The 18115-nt window shown below is 42.4% G+C and overlaps 1 protein-coding gene across 3 annotated transcripts in view; it reads left to right on the top strand.

The window, feature by feature from the left end:
* Window positions 1-17329: 17329 nt before the first annotated feature.
* LOC114783535 (probable E3 ubiquitin-protein ligase MID2) overlaps window positions 17330-18115 on the top strand; it is a 111473-nt gene continuing 110687 nt past the window's right edge. For 2 of the 3 annotated variants that reach the window (XM_028969021.1, XM_028969020.1), the window contains exon 1: window positions 17330-17525. The gene's annotated coding sequence lies outside the window, so the exon portion shown is untranslated. The remainder of the gene's footprint in view (window positions 17526-18115) is intronic. The other variant, XM_028969017.1, reaches the window with a different exon arrangement.

The following is an 18115-nucleotide window of genomic DNA, read 5'->3' as shown; positions in this document are numbered from 1 at the left end:
GAGAAGACATGGTGTTCTGCTGCCCTGCCCTGGGTGGGTCCCTGCTCTGTCCCTGTGGTGATGGACAGCCTGGTAAGGATAAAGAGATTTTTGGGGGGCCATTGATCTTTTTGGAAAGGCAGTTCACTGAAACCATAGTTAACGACCTCTCTGTGGAGGTCAAGTTAGTGATTGACAGCTTTGTTTCCTAATGGGGATGCCCTCTGACCTTATTTTGCTTCAGTGGACAGTCCTGTGGAGGCAGAATGGCGTCAGGTGTTGCGATACAGGAATATCCCACATTTCATGAAAGTCTTCATTACCTTTCGTCCTGCCTATGAACCAAGATGCAGTTTTACCAACCCAACCCAACGTTTCACTCCAATGTTTTTGAGTGACTGACTTCAGCCTAGACCATTAATGATCACTCGGGCCTTGTCCAGATACATAAGAAGTGCTTAAAGCTAATTTCCAATACTGGTGGCTGGTGATCCTGACTAGAAGCAGTTATGGAAAATTAAGGAATGAATGCTGGTTTTAAAAAATGTATGGCCTTTACCAACCGTACAGCTAAAACAACTGGTTGAACAAGACCTATCAAGTGTGAATTTAGTGCATTGACATTCAGCCAGGATTAAAACGTACTGAGAGGGTTTAGACACAAGTTTTGTTCAAAGGAAACAGAGAATCGGCTTTGATTAAGGCACCTGTTGTGTATGTTCTTACCTTACACTTTAACAACCAGTCACTTATATTTTGAGGATTGCTATTGTTTTCTTTAATAAAGTTGTGCATGATCAGTGCAATCTGGCATATAGTGTACATGCAATGGTCTAGATCACACACACACACACAAATAAATAAATAAAGTATGAAATTCAATCTGGTCATAAAAAGTTAAAGTTTGATGTGTCTAGTATGAGCCACGTTTAAATCTCTGATATGTTGAGATGCCAGAGGAAACGCTAGAGGGCGACATTCCTCACTTTTTTCTTTTTCATTTATTCACTGAATTCATGTGTGAAGAATGGCATCTGCCAATTGTATGCCAATTATCCCAACATGGCTCATTACCCTCCTCGGACCAGTCCACATTTTTCTATCATTCTTTCATCTGTGATGTTTTTAACTCGAGGCATTTCAGGCCTAATCAAGCAAGTTAAGTCCAGTTGCGCGTGTAAGAGATGCTTTATGTGTTCCAGGCACAGAGTTCACACAAGTCCTCCGCTGGTCTCTGTAGCTCCATTGCTGGCTGGTGGTTTTATTTAGGCAGCGCTATTGTCCCCCAGAAAGTTCCCCAAGGCAGTCATTATTTATCCTACCATCTTTAATCGAGTCTCTGAGGCAAGGGCCCCTTTTTAAAATTGCAATAAGGTGGGTTTACCGAGTATAAGACACGATCGTGATGCTTTTTCCCCTTTTACTAGTTTTTTTCATAGCCGTTCGGTGTCCAAGACATGTTTGTTTTTCCACTGCAAAAAAAAAAGAGAGACCTAGCATTCTTGGCATTCTGGCCTCATTGCGAAGGATTCACTGTGCGATGTAAAATGCCACTTTCGCAGACATGGGAAAGACACACTGCCTGTGTGTGTGACAAGTTTCCGAGGATGCATGCAACGCCGTGAGAACCGTGCCGAAGTTCCTCTGGTTTCCAAGCGAGGTCATTTCCCAACAGACAGGGAACTGGGTCCGCAGTGTCTATTTATGTTGGGTGTCCGCTCCGGGGATGTGTTCTCTCCCCCACTGTGTCCCCACTGGGTCCAGAAACGTTAACCTGAGGACAGTAGGTTTCTGGGAAAGCAACATCACAGGGTTGCCATGGAGCCGCTGAGGATTTCAGACATTTTTATTTTTCATCGGTTCTGAGATCGTTTCTGCCACGTTCGTAAAAAACCCGGCGGGGGTAATTCGACTCTCATTAGGAAAGGTGAAGGAGGCAACGTTTCTTCTCATTTCTTTATATAATGAAGAGCAGCTTTAACACAGCTGTGGATCCGAACCCAGAACTCGGCTCCGGATTAATGAATCCCCTCTGGAGGGGTTGCACACACTCGGCATCGTTGCTCCTGTCAAATTACATTACGGCTCCGCACTCACACCGGCAGGTGTTTTGACATCCAACCTGTTTTCCAGCCTGTGCTTGGGGAGGGACTCGACATGCAGTGTTTTTCCTCTTTATGTATAAATCATGTCAGCTGTATATGAGGAAAATGAGTGCAGGGTTTTTTTATGCAGCACTTGGGGAATCTCCATTATGAAACATGACTAATTGATGGCATTATCCCTGAAACAGGCTTTCAAAAGTATAGACAGATTGACAAAGCCGATGTGGGCCTTTGAATTATCTATTTGGTAATAAATAAATGAACTACATTGTAAAGTGGGATTTATGAATAAATACTGCCCTTCTGCATGTTTTCCGGGTGCTAAAACGGCTTTAGTCCACCTTCTGCATGCAAAACCAAACTCCATGTGCCAGTCCATCGTGTTTATCATAAAGGATTTAAAAAGGGATGGAGGCACGCAACATGCGTGTTATTGGGCCTGCAGGCTGCAGTATAATCTGTGTGTGTGCGATGATCATGTGACTTTATGCTTTTATTCTTATAGTGGAAGTGAATTTATTTATCATTGTGCTACACAGCACATGGTGCACAGCACAGCAGGCAACCATGAACGGCGCCAGGGAGCACGGTGGGGACGGCACCTTACTGAAGGGGACCTCAGTGGCACCTTGATGGTTGGTGGATTCGAACCCACAACCTTCAGGTTACGAAGGCCTTATTTTAGTTACGTAAGGCCATGCACATTAAAAGCACATTATAAAATAATCTGATAACACAGTATATAAGATATTGAGTCCATTAGAATTGAATTCTACAAAAATGTTCATAAGGTTCATGTTTGTATTACAAATATTAGTTATATATTTTTTATAACTTTTTCTTATTTTTCAGTGTACATAGAAAATATCACAGTGGTTTCAATTAGCAGTAAAAAAGTGTTTGTAAATCGCATACCCAAAAACAGCCTCCATCCCTCCCCAGGTAAGAAACCTAAATAGGTGATGCAGAGATGCCAAATGGATCTTAATTTGTGGAGTGACAGTCGCCCCACTGGTATCATGGGTTGGTATTCCTCAGCAAACCTCTTGGTGAATGTCACATTCAGGACTTTTAATTGCCTTCATTTTAAGTCCAAGACGTTGTGTTTCACTCATACGCTTTTTTCTGAAGGTGTCTCAAGACAACCTGAAGTAAGGAAACAATCACGTAGAGCAAGTGTTGCTTCAGCTCATGTGTGACATCCTGTGGTGAATGGTGTGTCTGAACATCTTTCTTTCTCTCTCTCTTTCTCTGTGTGTTTGTGTGTGTGTGTGTGTGTGTGTGTGTGTTTGTGTGTGTGATCCATGCAGGATTGCAGCTAATCAGCCCATGATTGCACTCCTACCACTCCATAATGTGATTGGTAGCCTGGAGTTGGCCGAAGGATGGTGGCTGTTGTGAGAGTTGTGAGGAGCAGAGTTGTGAGGAGCAGAGGTGAAGCAGAACAAAGAACCAATCGACTGACCAGAACAATAACAACAGAGGAGAAGGAAGGAAGGAAGGAAAGAGCAAGGGGATCCTGGGGATGTGATGGTCTGCAGGGTGGTCATTTGTCCCTTTCTATTAGCAAAGCGACTGTTTGGTCCTTTTTACAGCCATTTTTTGCTTTTGTATTGTAAACGAAGCGATAAATGTACCCGCTTTTTCTGGTCATCCTCTCTCCTACTAATGTGTAACCTAAACCTAGAGCAGGGTGTGACACATGGAAGCATGTTTGTTAGATTCGTAAAAACAGATCTGATCTGATTAGTGATTTAAAGGAGTGACGAGCAAATTCGGTGTTGTCAGTGTTGAGACTGCTGAGATGAACTATTGGGGATGGACTATTGGTTCAAATGAGTTCTTGAATGCTAATTATACACGTCTAGATTTCCTGTGAGTGTTAGACATAACAATGCAGTAATAATATAACTTTTACATAGCAGATATGCGGTGTATATGTATAGTCATTTGGCAACACATGTTTGGGGTCAGTACAGCTTGCTAATTCTAGAAAATGTTTCAGAAAAAATGGCTGTTATTTAGACCTTGTAAATGACACTGATGAAACTGTGTGATGGTGTGAAGACACTCAATCTGTTATGTAAAACAGCATTTCGTTATAAGCAGATTGTGAAATCTGTTGGCTGAACATTTCTTTCTGCCTCAAAGTTTCATGCTCAAAGATGGAGAATGGAAAGACACAAAAACAAATTGATGTTTTTTTTTCTATTATGTATTCCTCAACTCATTATGAAATAGAGCAGCTGGCAGAATTATCATTGAGTTTAACATAAAATGTCATCATTATAAAAAGCAGAGATTCATTAACACAAGCAATAGTCCCTCTTTTGACTTCACACAGACTAATTTCAAAGAGCACTCAAGATGATATGCAATTGATGCATCTCTGATCTTCCATGAATAGAAACAGAACATTTTAAAAATAAATAAACTGACATTGAAAATAATGTTTCGCTCAAATATCAAACTATCACTATTTTTGAAGTCAATTTGTTGAGGTACAGTGGAAAGTATTCACAGTGCACACACCAAAATGGATTAAATGACAACGTGAAATAAAGTTTACTTGAGATTTTGGCAAAAAAAAAAAAAGAGAGAAAAGTGAAAGTGAAGTGATTGTGAAACACTACAGCACGCAAAACGAAATGTGTCCTCTGATTTTAACCCATTTTTAACCCTTGGTGAGCAGTGGGCTGCCATGACAGGCGCCCGGGGAGCAGCGTGTGGGGACGATGCTTTGCTCAGTGGCACCTCAGTGGCTCGGGATTCGAACCGGTAACTTTCTGATTTCAAGGCCACTTCCTTAACCGCTGGGCCACCACTGCCCCATGTACATTAAAACACATGTACATAAGCATTCACAGCCTTTGCTATGTAGAGCAGATGCATCCCGTTTCCCTGGATCATCCTTGAGATGTTTCAGTCCACCCGTGGAAAAAAAGACATCTAATTGGACATGATTTGGAACGTCACACAGCTGCTCAGGACAAAAAGCTGAAAATCAAGCGATGTAAGTAAACGTTTTAGTTTCCTTTCCCGTGATTCTCAGTTGTATCTATGCCAAAGTATTGTGACATTAAAGAGATTTTTCTTTTGCTTTGACTTTCCTATGGGATGAGGCAGTGGATTGCCAAAAAAGACGTTCAAGGTCTTTAACACAGAGAAGAAACATATTGTGTCATCATTGTGTTGTCATCCAAAGAACATCTAGAATGATATAACTAGGGCAAAGAGTAGCTCTACCATCACTGTGGCCTATTAAGAGCGAGAGCGTGGAAGGTTGTCAAGCTTTTGCAACAGCCATTCACCACAACGTTTGTGCTTGGTAGTTCTTAGTAGTCTTGCATTTCAAAATCCAGCAGTGAAGTAAGCAAGCTCTTTTTTTTCATTCTTTCTTGGTTATGTCTTAGTTTATGTCTGTTTGAAGAACTCCTGTGCCTCAAGAGGGCGTATTTATACCATGGATTTTTTTAATGTGTGTCATTTAGTATAGGCTTGCTAATTATCTGGTCATTTTTTTTTGTCTCTTTCAGCCTATAAGCCATTTCTTGTACTTGAAACATTCATCAAGCCTGCAAATGTGAAATGTAAGGGAAGATATGAATATAGAACAAAATGCATAGCGCTTTAAATTGAAATAAATATCAAATAACTGTGAGCAGTTATTGGGTAGCATCGCCACACTCTGCCAGGGCACCAAATGGGCCATATTTTAATACCCCGCAGGCTTTGATGTGGACATACGTCTAAAGGCAAAGCTGTCTCTTGCCTCAGCAGCCTCTCACAATGATATTTAACCTATTCCTGCCTTCTCAAAATCTCAGGCAGAATATGGACGTTGAAGATACATGCAGAGAGTGGCTCACCATCTGCTCATGGCCCAATGGGAGCAGGTTTGGAGATCCTCATCACTGGCTGCAAAGTTCTGGGCTGTTTTCTGTATAAAAAAAAAAAAAAAAAAGCTCTCCCCAGTTCTATTTTGACCTTGGTGATGCAGAAATAGCTTCCATCTATGTCAGCGTTCTCTGTTTTTTATTGATTTGTTCATTTACTTTCTGCTGTTGGAAATGGACTGACAGCTGACTACTCTGACCTCAGCATCAAGATGTCGATTTTATTTTGCTCAAGGGAAGGCTGAGATATGGAATGTTCCCACTGTGTGGCCTTTGCTGGCCGTACCTCCTCTTTGTGATATGAAGTGAAACACTCTTTGTTGGGTTTTTTTTAGTTTTTTGCCTGGGCCCACACAGTAGTGTGTGATGTCGACAGGTAAAAAGTTCAAGTTCAAGTGATCCATGCTGCTCCACGCCCACAACCTGAAATCGCACCATAGGAGTAAAAAGCCTCCCTATTCCCAGGGCCACCATGACAAAGAGAGGCCTTTGTGTGTGACCTGGTCTACCCTGGTCGCACATGTCTTGCCATTACCAGCTGGAAGCTGCCATTCCTTGGAGGTGCCCTTAATGTGAAAATGTTTGACCATTGTTCCTTTATGTAAGAAAAGCCGCTTCTGGGAACTGTATGAAAAGAATGATGTTCATGGTTCTGCTAATCAGAAGAAGCGTGAACTAAAAATGTGCAACGTTTAACTCTGTTGACAGTGCAAACGAATCCCCTGGAAATGTGGGACTTTTGGAGACAAAGAATCGTGTTTGGGGCTCAGATTACGTTCTGCCGATGCCGTGTGATGAGTGGCTTTAAATATCTCTCACACTGACACATTTCAGCAAAATCCCTTTCCCCATGAAGACTGATTTTCGACATCAGAGAAACGTCACCCACCATAATTGCTCCATATTTCATGCGGCGGACGCCTTCCAGCCTCCCACGGCTGCCTAATGAGTTGGCTGTCATAAATCTGGGGCATAGAAATTAGTTTTTATTCTCCTACTATATGCCGGCTATTCTTTAGCATAGCCCTCTAGGGGCTCATTGTACAAACATCATCAGTTGCCAAATTAATGATCAGTCAAATCTACTGAGCTGGTGGCTATGATTTTCTCTCCGCTGAAATGTGCTACTTCATTTCATTTACCGCGGCAGTCTTGTTTCCAGAAAAGCAGAGAGCAGCGTGCTGCGCTGCGAGGACGGTAATTATTTATGAGGAAATTAAGTTTTGCTCCGAGGCACAGAGAGCAGCCTCCAGCTCCAGCGGCAAGTGACTGTGTGAAAATCACAGCATCACCCCTTCCTGGCTGGCCACCTGTGCATAGTAGCGTTGCAGTTTCTGGTAACTTCTCATTAAATAATGGATGTGCAGCACGGATGATTATTATTCATTAGGCTGAAATCTGTTGGCAATTATTTGGCTTCGCTCTTGCTTTGCTAATGCACTGAAACTGTATGAAGACCGATCTGTGACTGAATTTCACATACAAATGTACAAATGACTGCTCTTAACTTGAAACTTAGCTTAAAATACAAGAGTTGAAATAAAGTTTATCTGAAACAATGGTGAGACATTGATGTATTTCTCTTCACTAAAATGTCTTAATGTGAGTAAAATGAATTAGTACAAAACAAAAATTTGCAACTTGAAAGCAAACCTAAACTTAAATTACTAACCTAAACTAAAATGTAAAAAATTAGCATATCCAATTGAAGCCAGTGCCAAAATATAAAGACACGGTTTTTAAATTGGCACTAGTGTACAGTAAAGTTGAGCTGTAATTTTTCGAACTCGACAGCTCAACCTGAGCCGGGACAGAATCCGACCCAACCTGAGTCTGATCTAGCCCAACAAGCCCAACTTTGCTGCATCCACTTATTCTAATAGTCAACAAGTAAATATTGATGCCATGCCAACATGAAATGTAGTTCTTGTCCAAACATAACACCAGTGCAGGGTATGTCTGCTGAGATGCTGAGACAATGCACATTGTCATTGCACATTTTGACTTGAATTTTAGCTCAAGTTCATTCAGACATTTACTGTGACAAAATTACTCATTTATACCTTCTGCTGACAAAAACTGAAATAAGAAATAAAAATTCGAAAACTCAGCAAACAGTGCTCACACATGGTAAAAATGCAAAAATCATGTGCAAGCACATATTCAACACCAGTAAAATCTCTAAAAGAAATATCAGTTCTGTCAGCATCCTGCACCCCTGTTCTCTGATCCCACCAACCCATTCAAAAGCTCTGCTCCATGTCTGTCACGGCCTAATTCTACCACCTTACCTCCAGAGTCAACCTGCACACTATTAAATGCAGACGACCTCGCTTTTTGTAGCACTGACTCACAAGCTGGCCATCCAGGACCTCAATTTAAGACCTGAACAATGACGTTCAATGGTGTTACTTCTAATCTAACAAAGACCCCTCCCTGGCACAGAATGTTCGGCGGCTGCTTGGTCATCTGACTACTGCTGCAATAAAGGACCTGAATAGAAAGTCCTGAACTTCCTAGGACCTGATGACATGAGTAGATGGTATATTAAGCGTGAATGATGATGACCAATGCAGGCGACTCACTGGGAGATTTGACAGTGCTGCATAAATGACACCTCATGGCCCTGTTGGGGGCGGTGGTGGCCTAGCGGTAAAGGAAGCGGTCCCGTTCGAATCCTGGTCCGCCAAGGTGCCCGCTGAGCAATGCACCGTCCCCACACACTGCTCCCCAGGTGCCTGTCATGGCTGCCCACTGCTCACCAGTTAAATGCAGAGGACAAATTTTGTCGTGTCACCGTGTGCTGTGCTGTGTTACACAATGATAATTACTTCACTTTCACAATTTCACAAAAATGAGTCCTGAGAACAAAAGGTGTACACTTTTATAGAAACACCAGTTTCATTTAGACAGTTATTCACAAATAACAGTTTTTGGTATTTAATGATGCTTTTCTTAAGGGACAGTGGTAGCCTAGGAAGTGGCCCCCATAACAGAAGGTTGTCAGTTTGAATCCTGAACTGCCAAGGTGCCACTGAGGTGCCACTGAGCAAAGCATCGTCCCCACACTGCTCCCTGGGCGCCTGTCATGGCTGCCCACTGCTCACCAAGGGTGATGGTTAAAAGCAGAGGACACATTTCGTTGTGTGACAATCACTTAATTTTCACTTCACTGTCATAGTCCTGTGGTATGCTATCATTATTCAAACTGATATTCTAGTTGTGAATTAGGTTAAGAAAGAGGTTATACTCCTGCTGCATGCAGGATTATGGATAAAGTCGCTGTTCGTATTCAGGGAATGTCGGTGGACAGATGTAGCATGGGCCAAGTGACAATCATGTACATTTGAGAGGGGATTCATTTTGTTTCACTTTTGCAGTGTGTGCCATGATGACCTTGATTTTACAGTGTCAGAGATGACAATTAATGTCAATATTAACGAAACTTCATGCATGTGCAATACAATCCATATTTAAAGGTAATACTTCTCTTAGATACTGGTGGCAAAACTACATCCAGCAGGCTGTTGTCTGGTTGACGTTTGTGGAATATGTCCAGAGGCATTCTTTGGTTTCTACTGCAAATTTGCATATTGGGGAAAGTAACAGGGCTTCTTAAGGTTTCTTCATCTGATTTTTAGATGCCAAGTGCTGACAGAGTCCTGTGCTGAGCTTCTTTTAATTCTTGTTAACAGTATTTATAATATTTGCTTTCAAAGTGTTCACATTTTCTAGTGGCAACCCTGCATACAACTACACACAAAATGTAACTGTACTTACTCTGCAATCCCAACACAGATTGTGAGGCACAAGGTCAGCATCAGTTGAGTGCCACAATCATGTCACAATTAAGCCTAATCTGGATAGTGATTATCTGAAAGTTAATTTTGGAATATTTGTCATTTGATGAATAGATCATTTAAATTTGCAGTTCAAATGGTTTTAGACTATTTTGTACAACTGAGTTCTTATTATTTGTGGATAAAATATGGCCTTTAAGATGAAAAAGAAATTCACAGTCTTCCTTTAAAAAAGGCTCTTAAAAATATCAACGCAGTCACGATAACACCATAAAATGCCTCACCGCCCGGTGTGTTGTCACTGAACTCATCTCTGCGAGAATAGTTTTTCTACAAACACCTTACGTAATGCTGCAACTGATTTGGATGCGGGCTGAAGGTGGCAGTTGCTCCGACGGGGGACATGCAGACAACCCATATGCCCTCTTGCGCTCCTGAAGAGGGGCCGGATTGTACCGGTGCCTGGCCCGCTCATTTAAATGGCTGGGGGGGGATGAATAATGCAACCGTGCGTGCAGACAGGTTGTGTGATAGAATAACTCGGTGCTGTAGACGTCCTCACTGGTGGGGGGGGTTGTAGACGACTTCGCTCTGTGCATAGCATGTTACGTTGGATTATATGGAGGCAACAACATAATACAGGCACGATCCTATACACAGGCTTAGATTAAACTAAACAACTAACTAAAAAAAAATAAAGGAAGGTCTTACTCGAAGGTCAATGTTTGGGGTGAAAGTAATACTCTGTAACCTTTTGTGGAAAATGAATCAGTTCTGGATGACTCCCATCACAGAAGGTATGTGCGCATAGTGATAGGTTCTGAGGGCCACGAGGTTTGACAGAAACAAAGAGTGCAGCCTTATGAAACGAACCCGACGGACTGCTAGGTTTCCAGCTTCCTGAGGGAATGCAAATTTAATGTCCTCCCTCAGCCCCGTGGCATTTTCTGGTGCCCAGGAAGCGAGTCTGTCTCAAGGTCGAGGCTTCGGAGAATGGAATTCACCGGTCATTAGTTCCTACGTCTTTCTTCACCGGTCCTGGCATGTGCAATCAGACCGGGATTCTCCCCGTTTCCGAGGACTGTCCTCGAGGAGACAGGCTACCGAGTCCTGCCTTGAGTCCTGTCCTCCTCTCGTTGGCCTCCGAGGACAGGCATTTCAGTTTCAGGTCTAATTTCGGTGGTCGCCCTTTGTGGCTGAGCTCCCAGAGTTAATCTGTGTCAGCCCTTCATTGGCATACAGATGAACGTATTCAGGAATTTGTGTAGATGCCAGGCTTGGGATGTATTGGTGGTTGGAGTACACTCCTGGAAATTATTCATAAGTTTGACATCCTTTCTGATTGTCTTGCCCTAATCAGGCTGTTTAGTTATAGTAAAGTTTTATAGGGAGTTTTAAATGCTTCCTGGGTGCATGTGGAAGGGCGGAGCTCAGAATGTACCAAGGTGCCATTGAGGAGGTCATAGGTGAAGAGGTAAAATCATTTCAAAATTTATGTTTGTGCAATTGAAATGTTCATTAGTTTATTATTTGATGAATGCACAATATGATATATTGTGAACTGTTTTTGTAAAGATAATTAATTTATTGTCTCTCATAAATGTCTTGGTCCAGGACCATAATGGAGTCAAGAGAAGAGTTTTATTGATGATTTTTAGAGGTTGACTTACGTTTTTATTATTTATATTTTAATACTCTGCCTTCGAACTGCAACCACTTTGTGTCTCCATCCCTGCCGTCAGCTGTCCTGCACAGGGGATCTCATGTTCCCCCTTACACTGATGAAATAAATGGGCATTATAATAAAACAAGGCCTTAATGATCTAAGTTTTGAAGACTTTTCACTTTTGCATTTTTAGAAAAAGGGGTTGTGAGGTGACCAAACAAACTAGTATACATGATTGTATAGGTTGGATATTTGGAGAGATATGGTATCCAAACCATTTGAATCCATAACACTATAAATGTAAGCAAATCACATATTGAGGGCATTGTGAGGATTTGCATTAATTGATAAAACAAGAGAGAACTATTGGTAGTTCTGTGTAAATATTTCTCTCACCCACAATCTTTAATGAAGCTTTTTAATGATTGACAGCTTTCAAGTATAAATCTTCCAAGATGGTTTTAACCCAAGTTGATCATCATGTCACATGTCTAAAAAAACAATTAAAGTGCAGGTTCATGTTGAGTTATGTAAATTCTTCGACCCTACACTAAAGTAAAAATTCGATTTAATACATGAAAAATAATGTACTGTACATGTACAAAATGAACATTGATATTTTATGACACCCTACTATTATATGGGTTAAAAATGTGCATATTATGGTTCTGAATAGCAATGTCGTTCCTCCTCTATTAAACATGGTCTTTCCTGACTGCAGTGCTTTTGCAGTTAGTGCCTCGTTCCTCAGTTATCAGTTTCTGGTACAATTCTGAAGAGCAAAGTAAGACAGTTGGACTGCTGGGTAAAATGCCGGACTGTCACTTTGAAGCCTGATAACGTCTACCTTCTGCATTCACAATGGGGCGTCCTGGTTGTTTCTTGAGTGTCAGAGATTACATGACAAGATTACATATGGGACTGTAACGTGACATTGGCACATTTGGATATGCTGAAGCTTTCATATTTTGTGCATTTCAAGTCTTTATATTTTGTGTCAATCAGATGCCTGGAGCTTCTGCCATTAGATGGATGGTGCTTGAGGTGTTCTGCATGGATTCCACTCATCCTTCGATCGTGCCCTGTCACTCCACCGTAACAGCCTGACATCAGTGGAAAAAGAAGAGCCTGAGGGAAACGGATTGCACCCTTCATGTTTTTAATGCTGTCAAACCCTGCCTGTCAGAATGTTCATGTTGTTCATTAGAGACGTTCTGAGATTTTTTTTCCCCTGTAAAAGTACCAAGACTTTCATGAGATTAATTGTGTTGTGTTTCAAGGCAGAACAAGACTGAATCATCCACACACTAAATATAATTGCTAAAAGGATTTGGGAGTGATGAGATTTGGTTCTATGTTTGTCACATTATACAGCTTTATTTTATCCACATTCTATATGTGTATATATATATATATATGTGTGTGTGTGTGTGTGTGTGTGTGTGTGTGTGTGTGTGTGTGTGTGTGTGGATAAATAAAAGCTGTAAAATGTGACAAACATATATATATGTATATATATATAATTAAAGAAAACAGAATAAGGGAGAAAGTAAAATAGAATACAATAAAAGGAGAGTAAGGCTAATAAAATTGTGCATTGTGCCTAGATGACCAGTGTAACAGTAACAGATTGCAGTAAACAACAGTGGACATTCAGATGGTTGGGGTGTAAGGTGTGAGGTGTGGTTTCATGTCCTCATTCAGCATCCTTGTGGCTTGGGGACAGAAGTGCTTCCTGAGTATTTAAGTCCTGGCCATGATGCTTCGGAGTATTTTACCCTATTTGAGGTGCATGTGTGGCTACTGTAAATTGCTAATGCACTGTGCAAAAAAATTTAAGGTCTAGAAGAAAGTTTTTGATGAGCTGCTGTACAATGGAACGTTCTGTACCCTACCAGCACACAATTTTGAAACAAGATGGATCAGTCAGGGCCACTAATTCCTTCAATGGCCACATGCAGCAGCTGGTTACAGCAGATCCAAGTTCCACATTGGATTCTGGATTATCGATTATCTTCCCTTCTTTGATGTATGACAACCAGAACCATCTCCTTGTTTGAGGTTTTCTATCCCTGGATCCATCCATCCTATTACACAGCAAAGGTAATTCAGTAACGTTCTTGCCTCAGAAGTGATGGTCAGTGGTGTAAAACTGTGCACGTGAGAACATGCTTTACACAACTGCTGTCTATGAAATTCTGCTAGTCTTGGTCTTTTTGTGCAGAGAGTAGATCAGGCAAGTTGGCGTAGCCCATGTGCTCTCCAATATGTGGACACATGATGACACACTGACACATTACCTGCAACGTAGCAGTTGTAATCTTCATTAACTGAAATGCAGTTCTAAACAGCCCCACCCCGCCCCGCAAGTCTTTGTATAAAAAGGAATGAGTGCTGAAGTAATAATATGCTGTTATACTGGCCTAAACGGCCCACAGCCTATACTGTCAAACCTGGTATTGCTAAAAAGTCTATTTCTTCATGTTGACCTGTCCTGCCCAGATTTCCAGAGCTGATTTCCAACTTCAGGCAAATAAGAATGCAACGTAATTTTAAACTGCAATGTCTCTCCCGTTGTAAACCCCACAAACACTTCATTTCAGGGGAAGCGGTGCAGGGAACCTGTTCCCCATCTGTGGCCCAAACTCATCAATAATTACTCCACCCCACAGAGCAGCCCTCCTCCAGTTACATGAACAAGTGTAGCTTTTAATGATTTACGGCACAAGGATGCCTTCTGTCCGTCTGAGTAAGTGCAGTTAATCAGACGGCATCTTAAGGCTAATCCTGACACCGACTGCACGTGGTTCAGGCCATTGCATTCTGAATGACCTTATCCTTTCAAAAAACAAGGCTGCTTTAGTGTCTTCAGCCCTTTTTTACCATCAAAAGAAAGGGACAGTGAAAAGAAAAGCTATAAATGACTCTACTTTTACTTATTTTGCAGTTTCTAATTCAGACATATTTCTATTGTGTTTTCATGTAGAGTAGATAGAGGTACATAAGCGTCCTTCTAACAACTGGTCTTAATAATGGCCCACTAATGACCATGTAATTGGAAATATTGTGTACCCTATTTAGTTTAAGTGTGTACTTTGTTGCCTCGCATCTGATTACAGCTTGAATTGCCGTTGAGGGCTTTAGAAGGATGTAATAAATATGCCCTGGTTCATGGTCTTCGTTCATTTCATTTTAGTTCTTTCTGTTGGAGGTGAAGCTGCTGAGAAATACTATTGGGGTACTGACGAGATCTCAGATCCAAGTTTTCTTCCCTGTGGACACATGCCCGAGTGGGCTGGGTTGGTTGCAAAAATCAGTCGTATGAGATCTCTGAAGGATGATTGGTTTGTTTAAGTCCCTGGAGCACGGAGCTAGCCTGTATTAAAATGCATCAGTTACGCTAATCTCTGCTCGTTTCAGTTCACCCTGATTCGATTTAACCTACTTGAAAAAAGTAGGACAAAAAGCACAGCATTTTCTTAATGCAATTTTATTGTAGGGGGTGGGGGTGGTAAAGGGATCTCTCTCAGACGTCTGCTCGGCGATGATCAGAGTGAACTTTGTTCAAGCAGACTCTCAAGCCGATGTCTGCAGGAACACGCAGCATGGGCAAACGGAGGTTGCTGCACTTCAACGTAATGGTACAGGCGGCCATGAGCGGCAGGTGGTGGTGGGGGGGGGGGGGGGGGGGGGGTTTGGTCCAGGTGCGGATTCCGCCGGCCCCGGGTGGGGTGGCTGGAGGAGTTTTCCTGCTTGGCATTCTGCTCACTCAGGCAGGAAAGGAGACGAGGCAGCAGCATCACATCTCCAGAGACGCGGCTTTCCTTCCAGCATCGGTGCTCTTTAACAGTTTCCCGCCTAAACATGAGCGTGTCTCTCTGTGTGTGTGTGTGTGTGTGTGTGTGTGTGTGTGTTTCCCTCCTGTTCTCAAACCAGGAGTTTCAGAGGGAGTCATGTCATGATGTCCTCTACAACCAAGGCCTTCTATAGACTGGCCTTCTATAGACTGTGTGATTTAAGTAACTATAGAAGATCATTACATTGCGCGACATGGATCTAATAAATTCTATACCAAACTAATACCATTTTATATTCAAAATTGATTATTTGAATAGAAAATAAGTCATAGGAAATTGTAACTGAAGCATTGTGAATATCAACAGTTGTTTTGCTTTTTTTTTGCCAGTGCAACTCTACTAAGGTCATTGAAAAGGTTTTTCTAATAATCTAATAAGACTAATTACAACTATTTTCATCAATTATTTTCAGTCAAAATCAAGGATATTTGAAGAAAAAAGGTGATAAAGAAGAACATGAACTCCACAAGAATTATTTCTATATTTGTTTGCTGGTTTCTGTGTTGCATTGATCACCGTTTTATTGTTAATACAGACATAGTGTACATAGCTGACATAGGTCGTGAGATGGTTATCCTAAATTTCTGACACTTTCTGCACCATTTTGGAGCAACAACCAAAGACATCACCACAACATCTTTCTGCCACTAGAAATAAAAAGAGTTGCGTGACTCCCCTATTTTTAGTTCACTTCCTGCTCACACTACATCAAATTCCAGACTGAAGCAACTACTGAGTGGGACCCTGACCTGAGACCTGGTGCCCTCCTGACAAAAAAAAAAAACCCTCTTCTCGCTGCATCCCGTCATCACAGTTTACTTACAGAAAAGAGCAAATCTGCATCAGCCACCATTTCAGATTTGCTGACATATCGCCTTCCTGGAACGTCGTGCAGTAAAGAGCTACGTCATGCTGACGGCGTCAGTAAATCATCAACGCTACATGTCTACATGCCGTATTTTCCTGCGTGTAAGAGCGGTATGTGGTTATGTAAACCCTCAGACTACATCTCACTGCCAATGGCACTCATGTACGGCTTAAAAGGAGCAGGCCGTCCCAAATGCGGAGTTTTCCATGAGTGCCAGTACCAGGAATCCCAAATGAAGTCAGAAGACGTTGTGAAATGCCAGCAAACCTGCCTGAATTACCGTCTATAAAGTGGTGAATTTATTTTCCCGTTCTAGAATAACTAAAAACACGAGACCATTTTACATATTTTAAAATATTGTTTTTTTTTTACTTGGCTGTTTATCCATTCGACTGAATCAAAGTCAGTTCTTGTATTATGCAAATAGAGGGTGTTTGATGGGTAAGACATTTTTTTTATGTTTCAAACTTAAATTATTTGTGGCAGATTGTATTATCTGATTCGTTAGTTCATTTGATTAAATCACTAGGTGATAGTAAACTGTGCCACTACGCAACTACGCAACTGAGCCACACAACCACAAAATCCTTCAAACCCCACCATTGTGTCCCTGGTCCCTGAGCAAGACACTTAACCCTGAGCGTCTCCAGGGGGGACTGTCCCTGTAACTACTGATTGTAAGGGTATCTGATAAATGCCAAAAAATGTCAATTTTATAAGACTTGACATTTCCAATTTCATGATCTTTGCTCCTTTATGGCTTCTGAAAAGCAGTGATAGATGAACTTTGAATACAACGAATGTAAAATGAATAGAATGTGATGCACTCAGAATAGTCTTAGAATCGAATAAGCATTATTAAATATGTGTAAAAAAATACAACGTGTTAAATAATCCATGGTCATTGAGACTCTTGAAAAAATTATTGCATTGATTAAAAAAAAATGCCTCTAATACAAACACCTCGATGTTTTGGCTCACAGTAATCGGGTAAAAAGAATTCGCGATCGTATCCTGAAAATGTTATTCGGAACATCCGAGCGCGATGTACAGACGCGGGGTATCGATCGCGCGTGGACGAGCGGGCGCGCGCGCGCGGCGCGGGCACGCGCACAGCCGCGCAGCGGGAGCGCACCGGTCCGCGTCGGACGCCGAACGCACCGAGGGGAGGGGGGGGCTGTAACCGACACCGGCTGCTGGCGGGCGGGCTGACGAGAGCTCCCCTTCCACCACACAACCCCCCCCCGTGGGGCGGTCACGTGACCCCGGGGAGCCTCGTCTTCTCCGTCTTCTGCTTCTTCTCCTTCTTCGACGACGGTGGGCTGAACGCGCAGCGGAGTCGCGGCCACTCCAGGTAGGCTCCGTACTGTACCGTACTGTACCACACTGTACTGTACTAGACCAGACGTCGTCTTCCACGTGTGCGACGCGCGGGAGCGAACACGTGACTGTTTACGGGGCGTAATGGAGCCACGTGCGCGCGCGCGAGTTATTGGGCCGATTAAATGATGTAATTGTGTGTTCAGGTTGCCCCTTTGGGACGCGACGTGGCGTGAGGTCTTCATCGCTGGGCCGGGCGCTTCATCGCTGTGTAGGGGTTGTTACACTTTTATTCCATCAGTTATAACTGAGACGTTTAATAACATGCAGGAGAGTAGAAGGGGCGTGTCCTGTCGGGTCTGCTATTTTTATTCCATGATTCCATGTCCATGATACTATATACTATACCAAATACTATACTAGATTCCATAATACTATTTTCTTCATCAGGGTGCGTTTAAGTTGCTGTTTCATCCATCGAATAAGTAGTCACCTCAGCAGAACCTCGTCCAACATGAAAACGTGTCGGTTTCCAGCGTGCCCGGGGCCGCAGGGAGATCCGGGAGCTGAGGAACGTCTGCTCTGCGGGGCGTTGCCCTGTTTTTCCTCGCCACGCTCTGTCAG

Source organism: Denticeps clupeoides, unplaced genomic scaffold, assembly GCF_900700375.1.
Source record: "Denticeps clupeoides unplaced genomic scaffold, fDenClu1.1, whole genome shotgun sequence".
Classification (NCBI taxonomy): domain Eukaryota; kingdom Metazoa; phylum Chordata; class Actinopteri; order Clupeiformes; family Denticipitidae; genus Denticeps; species Denticeps clupeoides.
This window is presented reverse-complemented; position numbering and strand designations above follow the sequence as displayed.